The 23,721-nt window shown below is 35.3% G+C and overlaps 1 protein-coding gene across 1 annotated transcript in view; it reads left to right on the forward strand.

Moving 5' to 3' along the window:
- LOC126248836 (uncharacterized) overlaps window positions 1-23,721 on the forward strand; it is a 535,548-nt gene that overhangs the window by 424,982 nt on the left and 86,845 nt on the right. The window lies entirely within an intron of this gene.

Consider the following 23,721-nt stretch of genomic DNA (forward strand, 5'->3'; position numbering starts at 1 on the left):
GATGATTTTGCCATGGTGGATGGGCTTACCTAACTAAAAGAATCACAACTGTTGACTGCTGGACCTGCGCAGTCATGCACAGTGAACAGTATGTATGGGATAATGAGCAACTCAAACTGTAGCCATCATATTGCAAATCATTTGTCATTTGTAGCTGACCCCCTTTACATCAAGATGCTTACAGCACCAGCTATTGATAAAATGTTAGATAATTTTTTTGTGTTCCATAACATTTCCCTATGCTTCAATATTATGCTGTTCAAATTTGACATAATTTGTAGCAATGTTTCTCTTTCTACAACGTTTTGAAACTGGAACTTTAATTATGGAAGCCCTGTACTTCTCAGAGACTTCTTAATCTTAAACCACGTTGTCCCATACCAGTAGTTATCAGCACATATGGAATTGCCTTTTTTGAAAAGTGGCAGGATCCTGTCAATTCTCATTCTATCTTGAGTACTTCATGCTTCCAGCCATGAATTAACTAGATAACAAAGGGGTTCTAATATTTCAGTTATTTTTAACTTTAAAATTTTATTTGAAAGGTCATTTAGGTTGGCAGATATTTTTATTTACTCAATTCTCAATTTCTTATTACACTTACTTTCTGTTGCTCCCATAGGATGCAAGTAACATCAGATTGTAAAGAAAATGTGTTTATTGTTAAGTATCTGTTAGGCTTTCAGAGGATATATTTTATTATTTTGTGCAATGTCTTTGGCATTTTGTTTGAAAGTACTACTGATAACTACTGGAACTTCTACTATTGTTAGATAATTAGCATTTTGTAAATCCATCTTCTAGAAACACACATGTCATTTCACAAACACAGTCCTGGCAGATCTAATGAAAAGTTCTACCATGTTGCTGTATATCTATAAATTTTAAAGGCATTTGATCACTTTTGCTTCAATGGAAATGAATCTTTATAACAAGAAGCAAAAGTCCTCATTGACAAACTGTGCCACACAAATAAAATTAAAATCAGAAATGGAGGCCATAAAATGTAGAGCCCTCAGTATGCAGTCATTGGTGATACTTTAGAATATTTAATTGTAAGATATAATAAGGAAAGCAGCAGCTCCTACTCTGTTTCATGAGGAAGGATTCTTAAATGTGTTAGAATTAAATTCTTTTGTTTAAGTTGGATGTTTATTGCTGTTTCAAATGAACTTTTTTAATAATGCTTCTCTTGTTTTATGAGATCTCTCAATATTTTCCTTTGAAAATTGTGAACTGTCTTCTTTCTAAATTCAGTTTTTGAAATTCTTCCTATTAATTTCTGTTTTTTCTCCAATAATATCTACTTGTGGGATACATGTATGTAACGTTTTCTTTGAGTGTATATTGAGTCATACCATAGTCCAGAACAGAACAATCATCCGTATACACAGTATTTTCAACATGGACCAAATTTGTTTCCCAAATTTCAGAATGTGTATCTCAAAATGCATTAAATGTCTTTTGTTTGTAAAAGTGTGAGATTATTGCCACATTCTTTAGATATCTATTATTGAATTTCAGCCAAGTTTGAAATTTATTCAAGCTTAACTGACCAAAACGGAACTAAGATATAAATGAATCACAGAAAGTGGACCAGTTTCACACCCGTTTACACTTCCTTTGCAAGTCTGTAATAGCTAAACATGAACTGAAAAATAATGCTAATTATGAGTGTTTAACTACAATAATCAATTTCTTGTTTATGTTCTATGCACTGAATAGCATTTCCTCTATATGATAAGTGTTTTATGCCAAAAATAATACAACATGAGATGATTTTTTTGTTTTTTAATGTGAAACATATTTTTATAGAAGAACACTGTGTGTATGTGAATGTGAGTGTGTGTGTCAGTCAGTTTAATGAAGTGTAATTTTGCAAAATCAAATAACTCAAACAAATATACTATCTTGCCTCCTTTTATAAGTCATATGATAGGTCATTCAAATATAGCAGCAAAATGTGGACATATATGACTGAACCTTCTAACACACTTTGAGAGTTTTACTCGTGACATAGCATCTCCTTGTGAAATACTTGATCCACTCAATGTACAATTCCATTCCTTCCTGCATAGGTAAGATTAAAGCAGTCATGTGCTTCATCATTATTCCCCAAGACTGTTGCTTTTGTAATAATCAAATGTCTTTGTTAAGTCATAGAATACTAATTGTTACATTTTTATTATTTAAAACTTGTAACCAGTGTCCAGTGATTGTGTAAATAGCTGTCTTATTATTCAAATTGTTATTTGCTGAGTATCACATTACTGTCTAAGGTGGTGGTGGTTAGTGTTTAACGTCCCGTCGACAACGAGGTCATTAGAGAACTGTCTAAGGAGGCAACAATCCTAACCATATAATGCTTTTTAGAAACATGAAAGTAAAGAGATTGCTCTTTAGACTAGATTAGTTTTCGTTCCATAGACCCGTGCTGAGGAGATCCTTGTGGATGAGGAACATGTCCTTTTTTTTTATTTTTTTTAAATTAATTAATTAATTAATGACATCTTCAGAAGTATCTGTTATGCCTATAAAAGAAAGGATGATCAGCATTTAAGATCCCATCAACAACGAGGTCATTGGAGACAGACCAAAAATTCAGACTATACAAGAATGGACAAGGTAATTTTCATTGTTCTTTTCAAGGAAACCATCTGAGCATTCACCTTAAGTGATGTAAGGAAACAATACAAAACTTTCATCTGATATCCAGATGGGACTCTGGTTCCCCACTATTCCCAAATACAATTACAATGCCTTAACCATTGTACCATCTTACTCAGTTTACCAAAAAGGGGTTCCAAATTATTCACTGAAGATATCTTATTATAAGCTGCTTAGTAAATAAATGTGGAAATGCAGTGAGTGTGTCATAACTATAATATATGAAACATACATTATATACACAGAATAATGGTTAGAAATAGAACAACTCATGAAATTCAAAGGAGAAATCTTTGACAATATACTATGGGACAATAAAAAGATAAAAGGCAAAAGTTTTTGCTGAAAAAATATTTAAAAACAATTAAATGATTATACTTAACTGTCTTAAAACATTGCATTTATGTAAGTACCACTACATAATAATTATTTTACTGTAGCTTTAACAGTATTATTTTAACAGTACTTTTGTGATTAATACATGTGAAAACTAGTGGAATTGTTCTAAAATGTAAAGCGCATATGGGGAAGTAAATGAACCTCTAAAACAATTAGCAGTTAAATTATGTTGGTCTAATCCCACATTTTGATTAAATCATAATTAACAATGTATAATGGTGTTTGAAACTACTGTTTAATACAGTATATGTTCCACTAACACAGACTTCTTTCCTATGGCCACAAAGCATGACTTATAGTGATCTAATAACAGTGTCCATAAACATTATGAAAAATAAAGACACTATCATTTTAAAAGTAACCGTAGATTACTGTCTTCTTCAAGTTGAACCCATATTTTATTTCGCTAACTGTTGTTTTTTCTGTACCTAATGGTTGTTCATCATTTTACTGTTTATTAGAATCAGCTTCCATCTTACATTTAGTATTCCATTTTTTCTGGAGTAAATTCACTACATCTCATTGGCTAAATAATTATTCTCTAGCATCATTTTTCTTTATTTGGAACAGGTTCCATGGCAAGCTAGTGGAAAATGGACTCCATCACGCTACCTACCTACCAAATTTTATCTCAACTTACATGAATGAAAATACACAAAAATATTTTCATGTATACTGCAGTTATCTGATAGTCCAAAAACCTGAAAATATGGTTCAAATTCACTTGAACCAGACAAAAAAATTCTTACTGAACTTTCATTTAAATAGTAGAACACTAATTTTTAGTGTTTACTGTCAATACATTTGAATACAAAACCATGTATCAGATTACTGTCCAGTAAAAGATTAAGTTTGACAATTATCACAAAACACTATATATCAACTATATATATATATCTATTGTGCCAATAAACAATAATATATTGTTATATCATGTATTAATATGTATATTACAGTTAGATTCTTGCAATAAATGATTTATTTTTAAATATATATTTAGTTTCTTTGAACATCCTACCTACGTCATAAACAGAAACTGACTTTAATAATCTGCTTTTGAATAATACAAAAATTACAATGACAACAACTTTGCATTACCATTTGCTTTACATTAAAATTTCTACACTGGTAATGTGCCATTAGTTTCCAATAAATCATTCTAATTATACATTCAAACCATCCTAAATTAAAATGGTAAGCATTTTTTGCAAAAGTTTTTCGTCACTGTTAAAAGAGATTGGATGTACAGACTCTTGGTAACAAATGTATGAAGATGACCAAATGCTGAATATTGTTCAGTAATAAATAAAACATTTTATTCAAATGAGACATCCTTGGCCATATAATCATGGCTTATTATATAATTATATTTAATGATTTGTGTATTCTTTGGGAGTAGCATTCAGTGGTGTACAACTATGAAAGATACAGGAGAAGTCAATAATCATTTCATAAATACCACGCTCACCACTAGTGAATTTCTTCTAACCTATAGCACAATCCATAACATTTATTCTACTACACAAATACAAAATTATACCATATGAAGTACACATAATAAACACCATTGTGGGAAAAGAAAAATGACAACTATGTAAAGGTGAACATTTCATATTTATCTTTATATATGTGAAATTAATTAAACAAGATTTTTAACTTTTCAGCTGTCATATGTATGTACCAAATAAAAGAAAGCCATGTAGTTAATACTAACACCATAAAAAGTGTTTCAAAAAGTGGTTACTTACATTTTTTCTTAAAAGTATTAGTTTTTGTTTCTAATGGATGAAGAGACTCTGTTGTTAAGGAGACTACTCACATATTTCACTTCAACAGAACTTCTGTCTTACCTGTGAGTCTCTTCAGTTATTTAAAATGAATATCTTAGCTAACAAAAAAGATTTTAAAATATAAATACGGGATTGAAGTATATTTCATTCTTTGAGGACTGGTTTTATGCTTGCTCATGGTGGAATTTATGTAATAAATTTAATGAAATTTGTTTATATTAAGATTTTTCTTTATTTTGACTTTCAGAATGGGGTGCTATATAAACTGATGCAATGTTTTAGGGCATATTAAACATTTCTTACAAGGGAACCTCCCCATCGCACCCCCCTCAGATTTAGTTATAAATTAACGCAGTGGATAGGCCTTGAAAAACTGAACACAGATCAATCGAGAAAACAGGAAGAAGTTGTGTGAAACTATGAAAAAATAAGCAAAATATACAAAGTGAGTAGTCCATGTACAAGATAGGCAACATAAAGGACAATTTGAGCAGAGGAGTGCTGTGGTCCCGTGGTTAGAGTGTGCATATGCGGAACAAGAGATCCTTGGTTCGAATCCTTCCTCGAGCAAAAATTTTACTTTCTTTATTTTCGCAAAGTTATGATGTGTCCGTTCATTCATTGACGTCTCTGTTCACTGTAATAAGTTTAGTGTCTGTGTTTTGCGACCGCACCGCAAAACCGTGCGATTAGTAGACGAAAGGACGTGCCTCTCCAATAGGAACCGAAAACATTTGATCGCAAGGTCATAGGTCAACCGATTCCTCCACAGGAAAACACATCTGATATATACGACACTGGTGACGACATGTGCGTCACATGACAGGAGTATGTTGTCGACCCACCTAACTTGCACACTTGGCGAATGGGTAAAAAGATTCTTCTACCTTGCCCAATTTAGGTTTTCTTGTGGATGTGATAATCACTCCCAAAAAAGTGATGAAAACATAAGAGTTTGTCACATAAACTGCAACAAATGAATGCAACAGTTTCACAGTCGTACAGTTTTCCCTGTGCTCTGTCAAAACATATGTTTCTTACGTTTTCAAATGTTTCTGTGTGTAGACCATCAAATCCTGCATATATCCAAGTAAATCTAAACATGTCCTGGAATTTTGGAGAGCGAAGTTGATTATGTGTGAGTGCCTGAACTTTAATAATTGTCTGAAAATAGAAAATTAAACTTTTCACTCGAGAGAAGATTTGAACCAAAGACCTCTCGTTCCGCAAAAAAAATGGTTCAAATGGCTCTGAGCACTATGGGACTCAACTGCTGAGGTCATTAGTCCCCTAGAACTTAGAACTAGTTAAACCTAACTAACCTAAGGACATCACAAACATCCATGCCCGAGGCAGGATTCGAACCTGCGACCGTAGCGGTCCTGCGGTTCCAGACTGCAGCGCCTTTAACCGCACGGCCACTTCGGCCGGCTCTCGTTCCGCAGTTGCTCACGCTAACCACGGGACCATGGTACCCGCAAGGAAACACAATCCTAGATGTTGCCTACCTTGCGCATGGCCTACTCAGTTTGTATATTTTGCTTATTTTTTTCATAGTTCCACACAACTTCTTCCTGTTTTCTCGATTGATCTGTTTTCAGTTTTTCAAGGCCTATCTCTGTGCCAACTTATAACTAAATTTGAGGGGGGTGCGATGGGGAGGTTCCCTTGTTAGAGTATTTACACAGTGTGCCCCAGTTCCATTAGAACAGCTTGTGTGAAATTCCAAACTGCAATGCTATCTTATGGTGAGTTGTGGCATTATGACCCTTGAAGTCTCAACAACAACTGTGTAGAAGAACAAACAGTTGTAGCCACTGAATATTACCTCTAGATTGCTTTATGCAAAAACATGCTGAAAAGTAAGGCTTCTGAATTTTTTATGTGAAAACACTTAAAGCTTTTTAAATAAAACAAATGTTGTTAACATTCTACATCTTTATCCTTCATGTCTACATACTTATTTGTCAACAAAGCCACTCTGGTGATGAATACATTTCTCCCAACAAGATACCAGTTTGTTGATACTGTCACTGTAGAATGTTTGACTTTGTTCACAGTGCCATAACCTCACCTCTGCTTGAACCATTTCATCACTATTGAAGTGTAGTTCTCGAAGCGGTTCATTAAGTTTTGGAAATGATGAAAATCGGATGTGGCTAAGTCTGGACTGTCAAAGGATGACTGATGACAGTGAACCCGAGGCATCAGATTCTCACAGATATGACAGTGCTCATGTGTAGTCTGGCATTGTAATGCTGAAGGAGTGGGTGTCCCATGTGTAGACAAATATCTTGTGCAGTCAGGAACTCAATTACATCACACTGTTGCTCATGCACTGATATAGTTACATTACACACCACCATGTTACATGCCACAGTTCAGAGCCCTGTAGTGCCAGGGGGTTGCAACTGGTGTCAATGAAGCAGGAAAGTTGACCAAGTAATGTGTGTGACATGTAATACTTCAACCGATATCAAGAACAGAATAAAAAAGTGCGAGTCATCACTTTTTAGCACACAGTACTCTGAAACAAGCATATGCTCCCCCTCTTAATAATTCAGTCATTGTTTATTTGATATTTCTAACAAAGAATTTATGTAACTTTTATCAAAGGGAAAGTTCACTTTAGGAAACTATAATATTACAAAGAGGCAGAATGCCTCAGCAGCAGTTATCTTTGGGGAGCAAAATTCTGGGTACATTTAAAAGTGCAAAAAATGTTCCTAATTTTCAGAACTAGTAGTTCCTTCCCCAGGAAATTAAGATTAGAAAGGAGGACAGTTTATTCAAACCCCAGGATCACAGAGACACACATGAATATTTAGTCCATAAAGGCACACATGAATATTTAGTCCATAAAGGACCACAGTATGAGGGCTGTGACTGTTGATAAATACAAATAAAACAAATAAAACTGTTCTATTCGTAAGAGCACACAGACTGTGAAGGTGAGAGGAATGTTTCCCTTCATCCTTACAACTAGTGGGTTCCTCTCATCCTCAAATCTGGATGATGTCATATCACAAGAGGGAACTTGAATGATTTAGCTCTAGGGGCAAGTATGTAAAGAAACTGTGGCTTAAGAATAGTTGACCAAGCACTGGGTTGATATGCACATAGTAGAACAGTTTGTGGTGGGATAGCCCCTCCATGGTATGCAGTCCCCACAAAGAAACTTACAAAGAACAGCAATTACTGCAGCAAAATGGCACTACATGAAGCCTCCAATGACTACCATAGCAGAATACTATCAAAAAAGTCTCACAGAACTGAAAAAAATTCTAGTCATATATTAAGGCTCCAAAGTTAATTTCCAAACACTCATGTGTGGCTTAGAAAGTGAAATTGAGATTAGCAGAGCAAAAGCAGAAATGCTGAACTCCATTTTTAAAAGTTTCTTTCCAATGCAAATTTCAGGAATAATATCCCAGTTTAATTCTTGCTGTTTTACAAAAATGAGCAGGACATGTACTAATGTCAGTGTTATTGAGAAACAGCACAAATCACTTACATGAAATAAAGCATCAATGTGTTATGGATTCCTGTCATATTTTATAGAGATACTGCCACTTGATTAGTGCCCTTCATAACTATAATACACTGTGGATCCCACAAACAAAATACTGTGACCAGTAGTTAGAAGGAAGCACAGGTCACACCTATTCACAAGAATCATAGCAGGAATGATCTACAAAACTACCATCCAATATTCTTGACATCCATTTGTTGTAGAATCTTAGAACATATTCTGAGCTGAAATGTAATGAGGCATTTTGAACAGATCAGCCTCCTCTCTGCCTAACTGTATGGCTCAAATGGCTCTGAGCACTATGCGACTTAACTTCTGCGGTCATGAGTCGCCTAGAACTCAGAACTAATTAAACCTAACTAACCTAAGGACATCACACACATCCATGCCCGAGGCAGGATTCGAACCTGCGACCGTAGCGGCCTCGCGGTTCCAGACTGTAGCGCCTTTAACCGCTTGGCCACCACGGCCGGCCTAACTGTATGGATTCTGTAAACATCATTAATGTGAAACCCAATTTCCACTTTTCTAGCTTGACATAATCAAAAGAACGTGGCAATCAAGTTGCTATAATTATTTCTTTATTTCCAATAGCCATGCTTGTTGGTGTCACACAAATACTTATTAACAAATGTATGATCATATTGGGAATTAAATGACCTTTGTGATTGGATTGAGGATTTATTGGTAGGAATGACACAGTTTGCCCTCTGGGTGGAGAGTCACTGACATGCAGAAGTAACTTGGGGAGCGCCCAGGGTAGTGTGCTGCTGGGACCCTTGTTGTTCATGTTGTATTTAATGATCTGCAGACAATATTAATGATAACCTCAGACTTTTTGAAGATGACACAGTTGTCTATAAGGAAGTACTGCCTGAAAAAGCCTACATAAATATTCAGTCTGATCTTGATAAATGTCTTCAGTTCAAATGTTGTACATGGCAAATGGAAGAAAATGCAGTTAGTGTACAAAGGATATTGCTCATGAAACATTTGTTCCATCCAGCCTGGAGTACTGATGTATGAGACTTATGCAAAATAAGGTTAACAGATGATACTGAATGTATGCAAAGAATGGTAGCACAAGTGGCCACAGATTTTATTTGACTCATAGAACATTGTCACTTAAATGCTGAATAATCTGAATAGCAGATGGTTGAAGACAGACATAAATATTTCTGTGAAATTCTACTTAAAAAAGTTTCAAGAACCATTATTAAATGAGAAATCTAGGAATACTACAACCCCATAGAGATTGCTCTTGTAAGAGCCACAAAGACTAGATTTGGCTTATTACCATACATGAGGAGGCATGGAAGCAGGCTTTCTTCCCACATTCCACCCATGAATAGAATGTCAGAGACCCTAATAAGTAATACTAATGATATTTTTACTGTCAGTAGTCCAGTACAGCAATAGTAAAGTCTCATACACATAGTAAAATACAACTGATGATTCAAAAGTAATATAGGTTTAAAATTACAATGAAAACAATCAACTATTGACAAAATAATTTAATTAATTAATTAAATCTACTCAGCAAGCGGTGGCAGAATACACACATAAAAGGCAGTTGTAATTGGCAAGGTTTCGGAGGAGCCAGTGGCTCCTCCTTCAGGCAGAAGGGTTGAAGGGGAAGTAAGAGGGGTGAAGGAAAAAGCTGGAGAGGTCTAGGAAAGCAGTAGATTTTGTGAATGTCACCCAGAACCATGGGTCAGGGGAGACTTACCGCACGGGATGAAAAGGAAAGAGTGATTGTTGGGGGCTACATTGGACAAGATTTGGAAACCTGAGAGCTTAAAGGTAGATATGGTAATACACAGACAGAGATTACTGCTTAAACATCATGCACGAGTTAATGCGAAAAGCTAAGCACATTGTACACAACAGAGGTGGGACGGGGCTGGTTAAAGATAGATGGATAAGACAATGAAAGAGTAGAAAACTAAAATGGAGTGAAGCAAAGAGTAGTTACTATGAAGAAATGCTGTGGTGGAAGAAATTAATGCAAATTAATGCCAGGTGGATTGTGAGAAACAAGGACATGTTGTAGTGCTAGTTCCAACCTGCAGAGTTCTGAGAAACGGGTGTCTGGAGGAACAATCCATATGGCACGTTTGGTGAAACAGGCACTAAGGTCATGATTGTCATGTTGTAGAGTAAAAACGTAACATAACTTGAATCATGTGAGGAAAACTTGTCTTTTATGGTAAATATCATCTACTTGGTTTTGTTTTCATTCAGCATGAATCCATTTGCTCTAAATTAATAGAATGATTTAGCAGCTGTCTGTCTTTCCAAGGCTACTGAGATCATTATTACCATGAAGAAAATTTGTATCATCTGTGACAAGCACGTCAAAGTGGTTTGCAGTGTATGGTTGTAGTTTTAGAGAGAAGAAACAAGGTGTCAGGAAGGAATTCCATAACATCATTGATGGCCAATAAAGGCAGAAGAATTGGCATTATGTCATCAACCTTGAACAGGTATAATAGCATCTCTCTGCTTCAAAACAGCCTCAGAGCACTGCCAAGGCAGGAGGGTTGAAGTGAAGAAGACATCAGAATGTCAGCAGAGATGCAGTCAAGAGATACATCATGGGCAGCAAAGAAGTTGGAGCTGCAGCTGACAGTCAGACTTCAACATGCACTAGGCTGTCTGTCAAGCAGCTATCAAGGACTTAACTGTTCAGTGCTAGCTCAAGACTCATAATGTTTACTCTGAGTAAGCAGTAAAGGACTTCAGTAGATACTGTAATGTTCAAGGCATATTGCATAAACTCCAAGTTAACTTTACACCATGGAATTAGTAACTGAACTTTTCATCTTCTCCAGCCAAGAGTACCTCAGTGACTCCTCACAGCTAAAACAAACTCTCCCTTTCATATCAGTGAAAGATGGTTATGTTCAAACTACATCGCTTAATCCTTAGTCTAGGTGCAAGCCATGGATGCAGCAATGCTGACATTAGTTAAGCAGAATTAACATCCCCCTTGACCATACATTCTGATAAATTGCTGAAGGAATGTGCTGATAAGGTACCCTTTTGCTTTGTTTATTGTCTATCTGGGGATTTTCCATTTCTTGCCTGACATTTGTCCTCAGTCTGTTATAGACGTTTGCTCCATAATAAAAAAATCCACACTGTCAAAATAGAAATTATTTTTCCTCCTAGTATTGAGGTACTGAAACGCACAGTTCATCCTAAAATCATTCTTCTTGTTGTCAACAGTGAATCTGATTAGGTGGTAAATGTATCAGTACATAAGTGTAAGAACCCCTAACTCATGAAAAGTCTTATGCACAATGTTCAGCTATCAGTTTTACAAAATATTCTTTATGCTCGCTTGATCTTCATTGTGTTACACGTGAAGATTGTACCACAGGACAAAAAACCCTGAAGGCATGCTAGCAATCCTGTCAGCAAGTTAAAACTATGAGAGAAATTTTTAACTATAAAAATGGAAGAACTGAGTCGTCAGGTTGGCTATTTAGTTAGCTTCATGTTCCATAGATTGTTTTGTATGATAGATCATAATAATATGAAAAAAGTCATTTTACATTCACATTGCAAATTAACTTGTACATATAGTTACATTGTGAACATTTCTAAGTTTTTTATCTTTTTTTTAAGAAGAAAAAAAGATATACAGACGTTGTGATTTAGTAAGTCCTACCCATCACCTTTTATACATTACAGTAATAGAAATTCTTCTGTGGAGTACAAGGAGTTGTCATGGAAAAACATTCTCAGTTTTGGTTCTAACTTTTTTACTTTGCTCTCTGTCTCACATTTTGTATCACTGAGCAAATGATCAAAAATTTTTGTTACAGCATTGTGTACCCCTTTTCATGCTAAAGACAACCTTAATGTTGGGTAGTGAACATCATTTTTTGTTCTGGTATTGTAATTATGTGCATCATTCTTCCTTTTGAACTGTACTGAATTATTTGCAACAAACTTTACAAGGGAATAAATGTACTGTGAAGCAGTAGTCAGAATGCCCAATGTCATGGGTGAGCACCACATGTTATTTTACTGCACTTTTTTGTGCAGGGAAGACATTCTTTCTTTAAGATGAGTTACCCCAGAACATTATTCCATATGACACTATTGAATGAAAATAGACAAAATATGTCAACTTACTGATGTGCCTCTCCCCAAGATCTGTAATGATTCTATGTGCAAATGTGGCAGAACAAAACTATTTTAGCAGTTCCAAAATGTGTTTCTTCCTGATTAAATTCTTGTCAAAATGGACACCAAAAAATTTTGAAGTTTCTACCCTATTTGTTATTTCCTCATCATGTGTAACACTCATCACTGGTGAAGTATCCCTATATATGCAGAACTGATTTTTTTTAAAGACCATTCACAGAAAATTAGTTAATGATACTTTAAAGACCTTTGTTTATCATTTATTTTGCATGAATGCTTGGACTGATTTCAGTACTAGTGTCATTTGCAAGAGGAACTAATTCTGCTTTTTTATATTATTTGGAAGATCATTCACACATATGAGGAATAATAGTGGGCCTAAGGATGTTTAAAAATTTGACATTATCCATTGGTTGGCTACACAATCAGTCCCATAACACTTCAATTTGTGCAGGGGATTGCTGTGATTCCACAGTCAAATGTCATAGGTAGGTCGCAGAAAATACCAACTGGTGCTATTTTCTCTGTTTACAAAATTTGCTGAGTGAACATGTAAATGGCATCCTCATGCTTGTGCCCTCTCGGTTGTCCATCTGGATGCCTAGAAACATTAAGCCTCATCATGTGTGTTCCCATTGAGTTTTACTTCTGGTTCTCATAAGACAATTTTATTTGTTTGGAACTGCATAAAGTGTGCCTTTGAAAGATCAAGAATGAAGCTCTTTGCTTTCAATCTGTAGTAACGCTGTTCCATTTTTTTACTTGCTATATCTGGCATGGATGTGTTTGTGGAGTCATCATCATCAACAAATTTCACTGTTTTTGAAGAGTCCTCTATTGTCCAAGTCAGTCATCTGTATAGGTCAAGAACAGGAGCAGCTCAATCACTGAACCTTGTGGAATTCCATATCTAATGGTCTCCCCCTCCCCCTCTGAATTTAGACTTTTGTTAATGTGATGCACTGTTTTCTGTTGTTGAGATATAACTGCATCCATGCAAGGGGAATGGTGCCTTTAATGCCATTATAATTTTAGTTTCCATGATAGAATTTTATGAAATACACAATCTCAGGCCATGGCAAGTTCACATAAAATGCCAACAGGGCAAGTTTTCTTATTTATTTCTAAACTGAGTTTGTGAGATCATATATTGCATTCTATGTAGAAAATTCTTCACAGAAGCAAACTAATCTGTGATTAACAGATAGGTCAATATTGCATTGTAAACTGCCTTCTCAAAAAATTTTGAGAATACTGGCAGAGGGAGTTGAATCTGTAATGAGGAGTCACTTGCAGTTTTTGCTAAGTTATAGTGGAAAATGTAGCGGTTTTATTTACAATAATAACTCAAGTGTGTCACTACCAAGACAACACTAGATTTTAGTACTTAGGTTGAAATATCATAACCAGAAGATTTAATGGTTTTCAATGACCTAATGATTTCTTTAACAGTTTGTTTGGCAAGACTGATGTCTGGTGATGATTGTGCAGTGAGTGTTTGAGTAATGTAACATACCTATTTTGATGGTAGATTTCTGTCTCTGCATTTTTACCTAATATCAGGAAGAATTCGTTGATTCAATGAATTGAATGTTGCTGTCATCAGGATATTGAATATCATTTTTCTAGCTAAATGTATTGGTTTCATGGTCAATAATGTTCTGAAATGCTTTTGCTGGTTTTGGTTTTGCATTTTTGTTAAATTTAATGTTGAAACCGTACTGTAAACCACTCATTGATTTCCCTATGTGTGGTCATTCTGAGCCCAGTCACAACAATTTGTTATTGCAAGATGTAGCAGATTCATTGACCATTCTTTTCATGAACCAATATAACCTGCAATATGAGGATGCATACAGAGTGAGATAGCTGGGTAAGCCAACCAAAGTATAATCAGAATAAATAAATATACTGAAGGGTGGTTTTCAGTATGTTCATAGTTGATACAGTAGCAAATTTTTTTGACATTCACATGTAATTTTAAACATTTGTAGTTGCCAAATTATGACACCAAATTTGATTTTTAATGGAACTATATACCTTTTATGTGCCACTGAAAAAGGCCAAGGGAGCCTCACTCATATACCCAACTGCTGTTTCTGTATTTTGCTCATTTCATCAATGTACACTTCCTTCCTGGGCCACTACATCCCAATCAGCCTTTGTAAATGCTTGGATGTCCACCCTTGGTAGCTGAGTGGTCAGTGTGACAGAATGTCATACCTAACAGCCCGGGTTCGATTTCCGGCTGGGTCGGATATTTTCTCCACTCACGGACTGGGTGTTGGTTGTCCTTATCATTATCATTTCATCCCCACTGGCTCACATGTTGCCGAAGTGGCGTCAACTCGAAAGACTTGCACCAGGCGAACAGTCTACCCGCTGGGAGGCGCTATCCACACGGCATTTCCATTTCCAATGCATGGATGGGACATGTATGATCCACTGTCCTGAAAAATAGAATATATACACTAGTCTCAATTATTTGCACCCTATCATGATGATATATATAACTCTCACATTTACATGTCCATTCCTTTCTTTCCTTTTTCAAGTCAAATAACAACCTATATTGCCCACCCTAAGTGGGGACCTCACTCATGGTGAGGTCATTTTCTAGGATGGCTTCACTGAGCATCTCTTAAAGATTTTTTTTTGTTACCATCAAGGTTCTACAACTGGTACCACAGATGTCTTTATGATGGCAATCTAATATCAAAATATCTATGGCAGCATCTATTGCCATTGCCCATTATCATACAATACCTATGACAGCATCTATGCTGTTGGCCATTAACATATGATATTTGTAGCTCTCCCCATATGACATGTCAAAGCCTGTCTTCAATTCTATTATACAAAAGAATTAACAGAAAGAAACACAGTGCCAAAATTTTAGGTGCTAAGGCACACTGGAAGTGTTTTTAAAACAAATGTTGGAAATTCCCAAATTTGTAAATCGCCAGGCTGATGTAGAAAAGTACATGCATACCACACCTGTAGCAGACAGTGCATGTGCAACATGCCAGGCACATATCCGTGATTGATGACATATTGGTAAATAGATAACACAGCACAATACAATTATAATTGGTAAAGCTACTTTTAGTTCCCATCAATAGGTTCACTGCCAGTTGGTCACAATTATTATTTGCTCAAATTTGCAACTCATTTAATATCCATGATAATTAGCAGTTGCCTTAGCAGTATCACTATGTGTTAACAATGAAGATAAAATGGAATTTTTTTTTAATGTTTTCTTCATATACACTTGCTAACAGCATCTATCTTTGTGCAGGTTCCAGAGTTTCAGAGTAATGTTGTATCCAATTAATGTTTTTATCCTTGCAAAGATAAAATATGAATGGTGTGTTATACAATCAAAATTACTTTCTCCTGAAGACCTATATGTGAGTGTTATTTATTAGGTAATTTCTTGGTTATTCATTTGAATGATCATGACATTTCATTACAAACTGTGGAAACATTAGAAGAAAAATGAAGTAACTCTGATGTTTCTGTGAATTGTTGTTTGAACGATGACTGTTGTGCTATTTAAGACTAGAGCAAAAATACAGTACCTATCTAGCTGTAAGAAAACATAGACAGTAACAGCTTTCAGTGACATGGAAAAGGCTGTGAATTTTTTGGTTAATGGCAGGAGGAAGAAAATGCTTAAAGTTAAGATGTCTGCAAAGCCAGTTTAATTACATAGAACCTAAACATGAATTGTATAAATGGAAAGAAGATTTGCAAACACTAGACAATATGCTCCAAAATGAAATGTCCAAAAGTGTGACAGTCAGTGCATTATAACTGAGGGAAATATACAAGACTAGGCCCTCTGAACTGAAGTGAGGTGAATATTACTGAATTCCAGACTTCTTCAACCTGGTTAAATAGATTCAGAAAACGTACATTAAAGGAAATCACAAAATTATGAAGATTACTTCAAGTAAATAGGTAGAGGAGATGTCATTGATAGGTAGAACTATAGAAAAATTTGTAGATTCTAGACATATTCATATACAACAGTGTCAGTGATAAGTAACAGTGGAATACAGTTTCTGCAGCTTTATATGAGTCTTCAGGAACCTCAAAGCAAATTAGGGACAAAATGTAAAAAAAGGACTGTTTACTTGTAATTGACATTGTAAATTCTGAAAAAAATGGGAGAGGATAATTTTCAATACTTCAAGCTGTCCATCTTTCCTTCAATGCATGTGTCACTCTGGCCTTCCCTGGAAGGTTCCAAATGCTGTCAGTGCATCTACATAAGCAGAACATCATGCCAACCTTGGCAGTCAGTGATTTTAATCATGATGACAATTGCAGAGAAAGCTATTGAAAGCTCGAGTGTTTTATTTGAAGTGACACCTCTTGTAAACTGAGAAGATTTTATTGAGATTGTAAGAGCTCGGCACAATCAGAACACCTTATAGCATGCAACCACACTACTGCTGCAATGGTTTGGCAACATTTGCCATAAATGAAACCAATATCCACTTTTCCAACTGTCACATACATTTTGAAAGTCTGAAATGCTTTGTGAGTAATTTGGCTGATCAGTACTGCAAGAGAGCACAAAATAATGTGATTGAAGCACACAGGTAAATGCACAAATCATATCTGAGTTATGTGTTCACCTCTATTTGGTACAGAAGGCAGACATTTGTGGAGCCTCTTCTCTTGATGGTGGGACAGTGGTTCTTGACAATATTACCTTCTTATTTGTTATCTGATTACGTTCCACACATAGTAGGACATGGAAATAATGTTAAATGCTCTTTCCATGGTCATAGAATAAACTATATAATTTCATTTCCAAAAAACGAAGTTGTCATAATTTGGCAGCAATAAATGCTAAAATTTACTTGCATATATAATAAAATGTGCTAGGTTTTAACAAAAACTGCACCTTCATATATTTACCCATTCTAGTCATATTGGGGGTGGCAAGACGTGAATCTGAACAACTGTTGTCCTGAATGCAAGTCGAAAGTGCTAACCACTGTGCCATCTCACTCGGCCAGATTATTTAGCCTGTCCTTCATGTGAACAAAAATAATATAGCACAATTAGTACTTGCCAAAGCAGTTGTATGTAAATAACAAATATATAAAATGTATAAAAATAGTGGTTTAATATTCTTTGATTCTGTAAGTAATTAATGAACTGAACTGTTGACACATATAAAACTATTGTGTTCTTGTTTTCAGACTGTTGTATATGAGAAACTCTAAAACAGAAGCAATTAAATTAAACTCATTAAACCTAGCAATAACAATTAGAGGCGGGGGGGGGGGGGGGGCTATTTTATGCCTACTTTTTGTAAATACTGTAATCTAGTCATGTAATTGATATTTTAAAATTGTGAACAAATGTTTATTGTTTTTAATCATTCATTCTACCAGATTCTATAAATATTATAATTTTTGTCAGTTAAACTTAGCTCAAAAATTTAATTTTGAGGTCGTAGTGGAATGTGAATTTTCACAACAAATGTCATATTCAGTATTTTCAGTTTCAGGACTCTACTTACATCTCAGAGCCTATTTTACAAGTATGTTGTTAATGAGAGTCAATATCAGTTAATGAAATTTGTATTTTTTAAATTGCAGTTCATATAAAGTACTAGCCTGTTGGTAGCATACATTATTGACAATGCGTTGATATTGCTAAGACTGCTAAAAGATATTTTAAGGTTCTGGACTCTTCTTTTTTTGTCAAAGTACTTTGACCCCACTCCTTTTGGTAGTATATGTCTTCAAAAATTCATTAGCATTGCTAGGGCTAACCTTACAGCTCTGTAATAGGAGCAGTCAAAATAGGGCTCACAAGTGTGTGGAATAATTGAAGATGTAATAACTGAAGATCTTATAAGTTATGATAACTTTGTTGGAATCTAGAGGAAAGATAAAGTAAAGGGGGATGGTGTAATAAGTATTTCAAAGATGATAAAGTCACTCAGATGGGTAAAGGATGACATAGAAACATACAAGTCAGAAGACATGGAATGTACAAGTTAGAAGGCAGTAATAACAACTGCCAAGTCTTGTTTATAGTAATCAACAGGCATTGTCTCCTATGAATGCAATGCTCTGTTGCCTTGGTGGACGATGGTTTTGGACAGGGGTTTCCATCTATGGTTTATATTTCTCTTCTATACTCAGAAATAATTGAGGTTTTAGAGGTTTCCAGGAGAAAAATAAGCTGTGGATGGAAACCCATGTCCAAAACTGTCATAGTGTTTCATTAGAACAGCAGCTAGCTCCATCTTCTCCACTGGTGATCGTGGCAATCAGTCATGATCACTGAATAATGAACAAATTGTGAGATGTTCTGCCTATGGTCCATCAGCATGTAAAGACACATATGGTGCTGAATGGATGGGCTAGTGGCAGGCACCAGTGCTTATAACTTTGATGGGTTCCTATCCTCAATTTGTTCCTCGAGACACCCTTTACAACCCCCTCAAAATTTGTTGCAACATTTCTGGGACACCCTATAGATATCATAGGTACTAATCAATATTTTTTAGTGGTTGTGGATAAAGAAAATTTATTCTAGGAGTAATGTAAGAGCCTTAGACAACATGGTTATTGCTAACATAACTATTTGGGAGATCATCTTCAGAGTTTGGAAGGAAAGAGAAGGAGCCTATAACAAGTGGAAGCTTTGAGTCGGCCTATAAGCTATTCGAAGATGGAGTGATTGTTAGTGCATTGCCTGTGAAAAGTGGCAATCTGGGTCCAAATACCAGTCCAGCACTCAGTTTAAAGTTGTCACGTAAAATCAACACATAATATACTCTGCATGGTGTAATACATTTTTTTATTAGTAATTGTAAATAATCCTGTTTTAATAAACACAGCCACTGAGCACACCCATTCCGTACGAAATTGTACATGATTAAAGTAGTGTATTGGAAACCAAGTTTAAAGTAAGCTTAAATGGAAAAAGGAAATATATATAACAGCTATAACAATTGAGGATCTCATTATGGTTGTAAACTGAAAAAAATGCTATTGCATATTACATTACAAAAAATATTAAAAAAGCCCAGAAGTGTGAACGTGATTCCATAAACTAACACGCTCAAATGTATATAGAATACAGTGAATCAAGAATCAAGAGATACGGCAATCAACTGCAGAGTGAGTTAATGTTGCTCATTATTTTTAATGTGGATGAAAAAAGTCACAAATGATAACTCATACTAGCAAATATTCATAGAAATCATGTCTTAATTATGGTTTAGAATATTGAGTCAAGTAGCACAGAAGGCAATATCAAACAAAATGTTCAAAAAGTTTAGAAAAAAAAAGCTTAGTCAAGTTGAAGTCCTTTCCTTTAATCATTTTGTAAGGAAAAATGATCAGTTTTTTCATATCTCACTGTTTTAATAAAAGGAAATTTTCTCGTTTTCAGAGGATAAGAAACTGAACTCAAAGAAAACATTCTGGGACTTCTTAATTAACTAAGAGCAGTAACCTTAGTATTCTTTATCATACCAAGCCACAGTAATAATTAAGCCAATAAGTTAATATATTTCAGCTATTTCCATTTATTAGTTGATTTACGTAATATAGGGTTATTTGTACCTTCCAGGTTTCGGAAGAAAACTGTGCAAAAACTAAAAGACATAGATATCAATGTATAGAGCATTTTTACATTTCAGTTGCTCAATATGGGCATCATTTGTGACAAGGTAGACATCGATACATGCATGTAATTCATGGATTCACTGACATGACTTGCCTGGGATGGCTCGCCAATTCCTGTTCATCGGGTTGCCTATCTGCAGCTGTGAACTAATTTGATGTGATACTATGTAGCAGATGATTTCTTTAAATGTTCTGACATGCCTGTCCCCTAGCGCAACTGTGTGGTGGTATATATTTTGAGTTGAAATTTGGCGAGTTAAGTTGATTTTGCATTTAAAAAAACCATAACAATTTTTTTGTCAGTTGCCCAGTGGCGTATAAGGCCTTGACAGACAGTAAAATTTACTTTAAAAGCAAACTAAATGTATTTATTTTGACTGCTCTGTTCTATCCTTTTCATATAAGTAATTTATAGAATATATAGAGTAAAAGAGTAACATACTAATGCTTACATTGAAGATATTTTCCACTATTATATATACTATATGTACTATCATATAAAAATTTAATTATGTTAAAAATCTGTCAAATCCGTCTACTGATATGTTCATTTTTCTGTGTGTGTTGTCATTTTCACACACTCATCTTCTGAATCCCTGGAGGTACTTGTGAATAATCCTGTATTATTCAGGGAGATAGTCATATTTCAGAATAAAAGTTGTAACTAAAAGACAGCACTGTGCTGTGTATTCATCTTGTCTGAGTAACACATTCTATGTCACAATTTTTCTTTCGATGAGTGGTTTCAGCCAGTCTAGGCCACCATCATATTTAAAAACAGTTCACAGCAACTGTTGTAGTAACAGTTTCTGCAACAAATTTTGAGATTTGAAGATGGCCCATTCTGGCTGAAACTAGTACCCACAATTATATATATTGTCATCTAGACTGTGATATTCAGGCAAGTCGTATCTATACAAACATATACTACAAGAGTTATATGGAGTTATCAACTGTGATAAAGTTTAGCCATCTGTCTCAAGACATATTTTGAAGTTACATGTTTTAACGTTAGTTTATGTAAATATATTTTCATCAACTGAAATTTATTAACTTACAAGTCACCTTCAATAAAGTAGATTTTACAAGGACATGTTGAAAAGTAATGCCTTCGAATTTTTGTATGTGGAAACTCTTAAAGTTTATTAGATACAACAAACGTTACTAACATCCTGCATCTTCATTATTCATGTCTACCTGTATATTTCTCAATATAATCATCATGGTGACAAATACATGTCTCCCAAGGAGAGAACAGTTTGTTGATACTGTCACTGTAGAATGTTCAACTTTTTCAACAGAGCCACAACCTCACCTCTGCTTGCACTGCTTCATCACTGTCAAAGTGAAGTCCTCAAAGGTATTCTTTAAGTCTTGGAAGCAAATGAAAATCGGTGGAGCCAAGTTGGGGCTCTATGGAGGATGATAGATGACAGTGAACCCAAGACATTGGATTGCTGCAGATGTTATAGTCCTTGCGTGTGATCTGGCATTGTCATGGTGAAGGAGAGGGTGTTCCATGTGTGAATGAACTCTTTGAATATGAAACTTGACTACAAACATGATGTTTCTCACACACTGACATGGTTAGGTTACACACTACCATGTTACATGCTACAATTCTAGCAGTAGAGGTCTACAAATATATAGATATGAAGAACAAATATGCAGGTGTAACAATTTGTTTTATCAGTTGGTCAGTGGTGTAGAAGTCTGTGACAGGCAATAAAGTTTACTTCAAAAGCAAACCAAACATATTTATTTGGACTACTCTGTTTCTGTTTCATACAAATAATTTATAGGGTATAGGGTAACATACTTATGCTTATATAAAAGATATTTTTCACTATTACATACACCATGCGTAACCCCACATAAAAATGGAGTTATGTTAAATAATCTGTAAAATTAATCTGTGTCATTATGTTTCTGCAAGATAATGCTCACAAACAAGATAGAAAATCCAATATTATGTAATTACAAGCTTTGTGGTAAACTTCTGCCATATGCCACAGCGTTTAAATGCCTGGGAGTAGTACTATGAAGATGTACAAAATGGAACAAACATATGAGATCAGTAATAGGGAAAGGGAATCGGAAACATAGAGGTTTTGGCAGAATTCTGGGACTGTTGACTCCTTCTTCTAAGGAAACCACATCCAAGATGTTGACCGAGCAAGGTGGTGCAGGGGCTAGCACACTGGACTCACGTTCGGGAGGACGACAGTTCAATCCCGCGTCTGACCATCCTGATTTAGGTTTTCCGCGATCTCCTTAAATCACTCCAGGCAAATTCCAGGATGGTTCCTTTGAAAGGGCACAGATGACCTTCCTTCCAAGTCCTCCCCTAATCCGATGAGACAAATGACCTCACTGTCTGGTTTCCTCCCCCAAACAACCCAACCGAAGATGTTGATTCAACATATTCTTAAGGTACTGCTCCAGTGTCTGCATTCCTTAACAAGTAGGCCTGACAGCAGACATTAAAAAAATTTAGACACATGCTACTAGGATTATAAAAAAGGCAGTATAGTTCTTAGAAAATTGAGAGTAGGTGCACATGGAAATTAAATGGGAATCTTTGGTAGTAAATAACGTTGTTCTCATGAAACTCTGTAAGGTAAATTTAGATAACTGGTGTTTAATGTAGACTGTCCATCAGTTTCCCCACTTTCATCATATATTTTGGGTGGAGTTCATGAGAATATCATATAATATCATGAGAATTATAAAAGAGAGGACACAAACAGAAAGTCATTTTTCCCTCACCCAGTTTGCAAATGAAATAAGATAGGGGGTGTGGGAAACTGACGCTTAGTACCTTCCACCATAAACTACACAGTGCGTTAACTGTAAATACATTTTATGTTCTCCAGAAAGTGCCTCATGAAGTATGGACACTTTACCATTTCCAATGGTAATTCATCAACTGGACAGGAATCTTAGCCAGGCAGTTGTTGACTGGGTGACTACACAAATATGCAGAATTTCATCAAGGTCCTTTTTAAGATGAGCTGACTGTGTATCAGTACTGACCTCACTCAATCCTTTCCTTTCATTTTAATTGTCATCTGTAAAATTAGAAACTTGCTCTTAACACATTCTTTGAAAGCACTCATTTCAGTCATCTACACAACACAGGAACACATCCAACAGAACACAAAAAGCCCAGAGACAAGGTAATGAAGCACCAGCTTCACTACAGCACTATGAAAGTGTTCCTGTATGTACCACTACATGGTATCATATATAAACTCACTCCATACTTTGAATTACAACACATGCTATGATTTAGTCATGATGTGTTACTTTTTTCCACAAAAGCAGTTTAATGGGTGAAACTTAATGCTTTAGATTCTGTGTAAATATGTTGATCTAAAACTTACTGTTTTATTATGCACAGTCACATCTTTACTTTAGAGGTGGGACATACATGACATCTATCAAACAAAAATTTATAACATATTCATTCTTCCTTTTCTATTATTTTGTTATGCTTGTCTATTAT

This window comes from Schistocerca nitens, chromosome 3, assembly GCF_023898315.1.
Source record: "Schistocerca nitens isolate TAMUIC-IGC-003100 chromosome 3, iqSchNite1.1, whole genome shotgun sequence".
NCBI classification, from domain to species: domain Eukaryota; kingdom Metazoa; phylum Arthropoda; class Insecta; order Orthoptera; family Acrididae; genus Schistocerca; species Schistocerca nitens.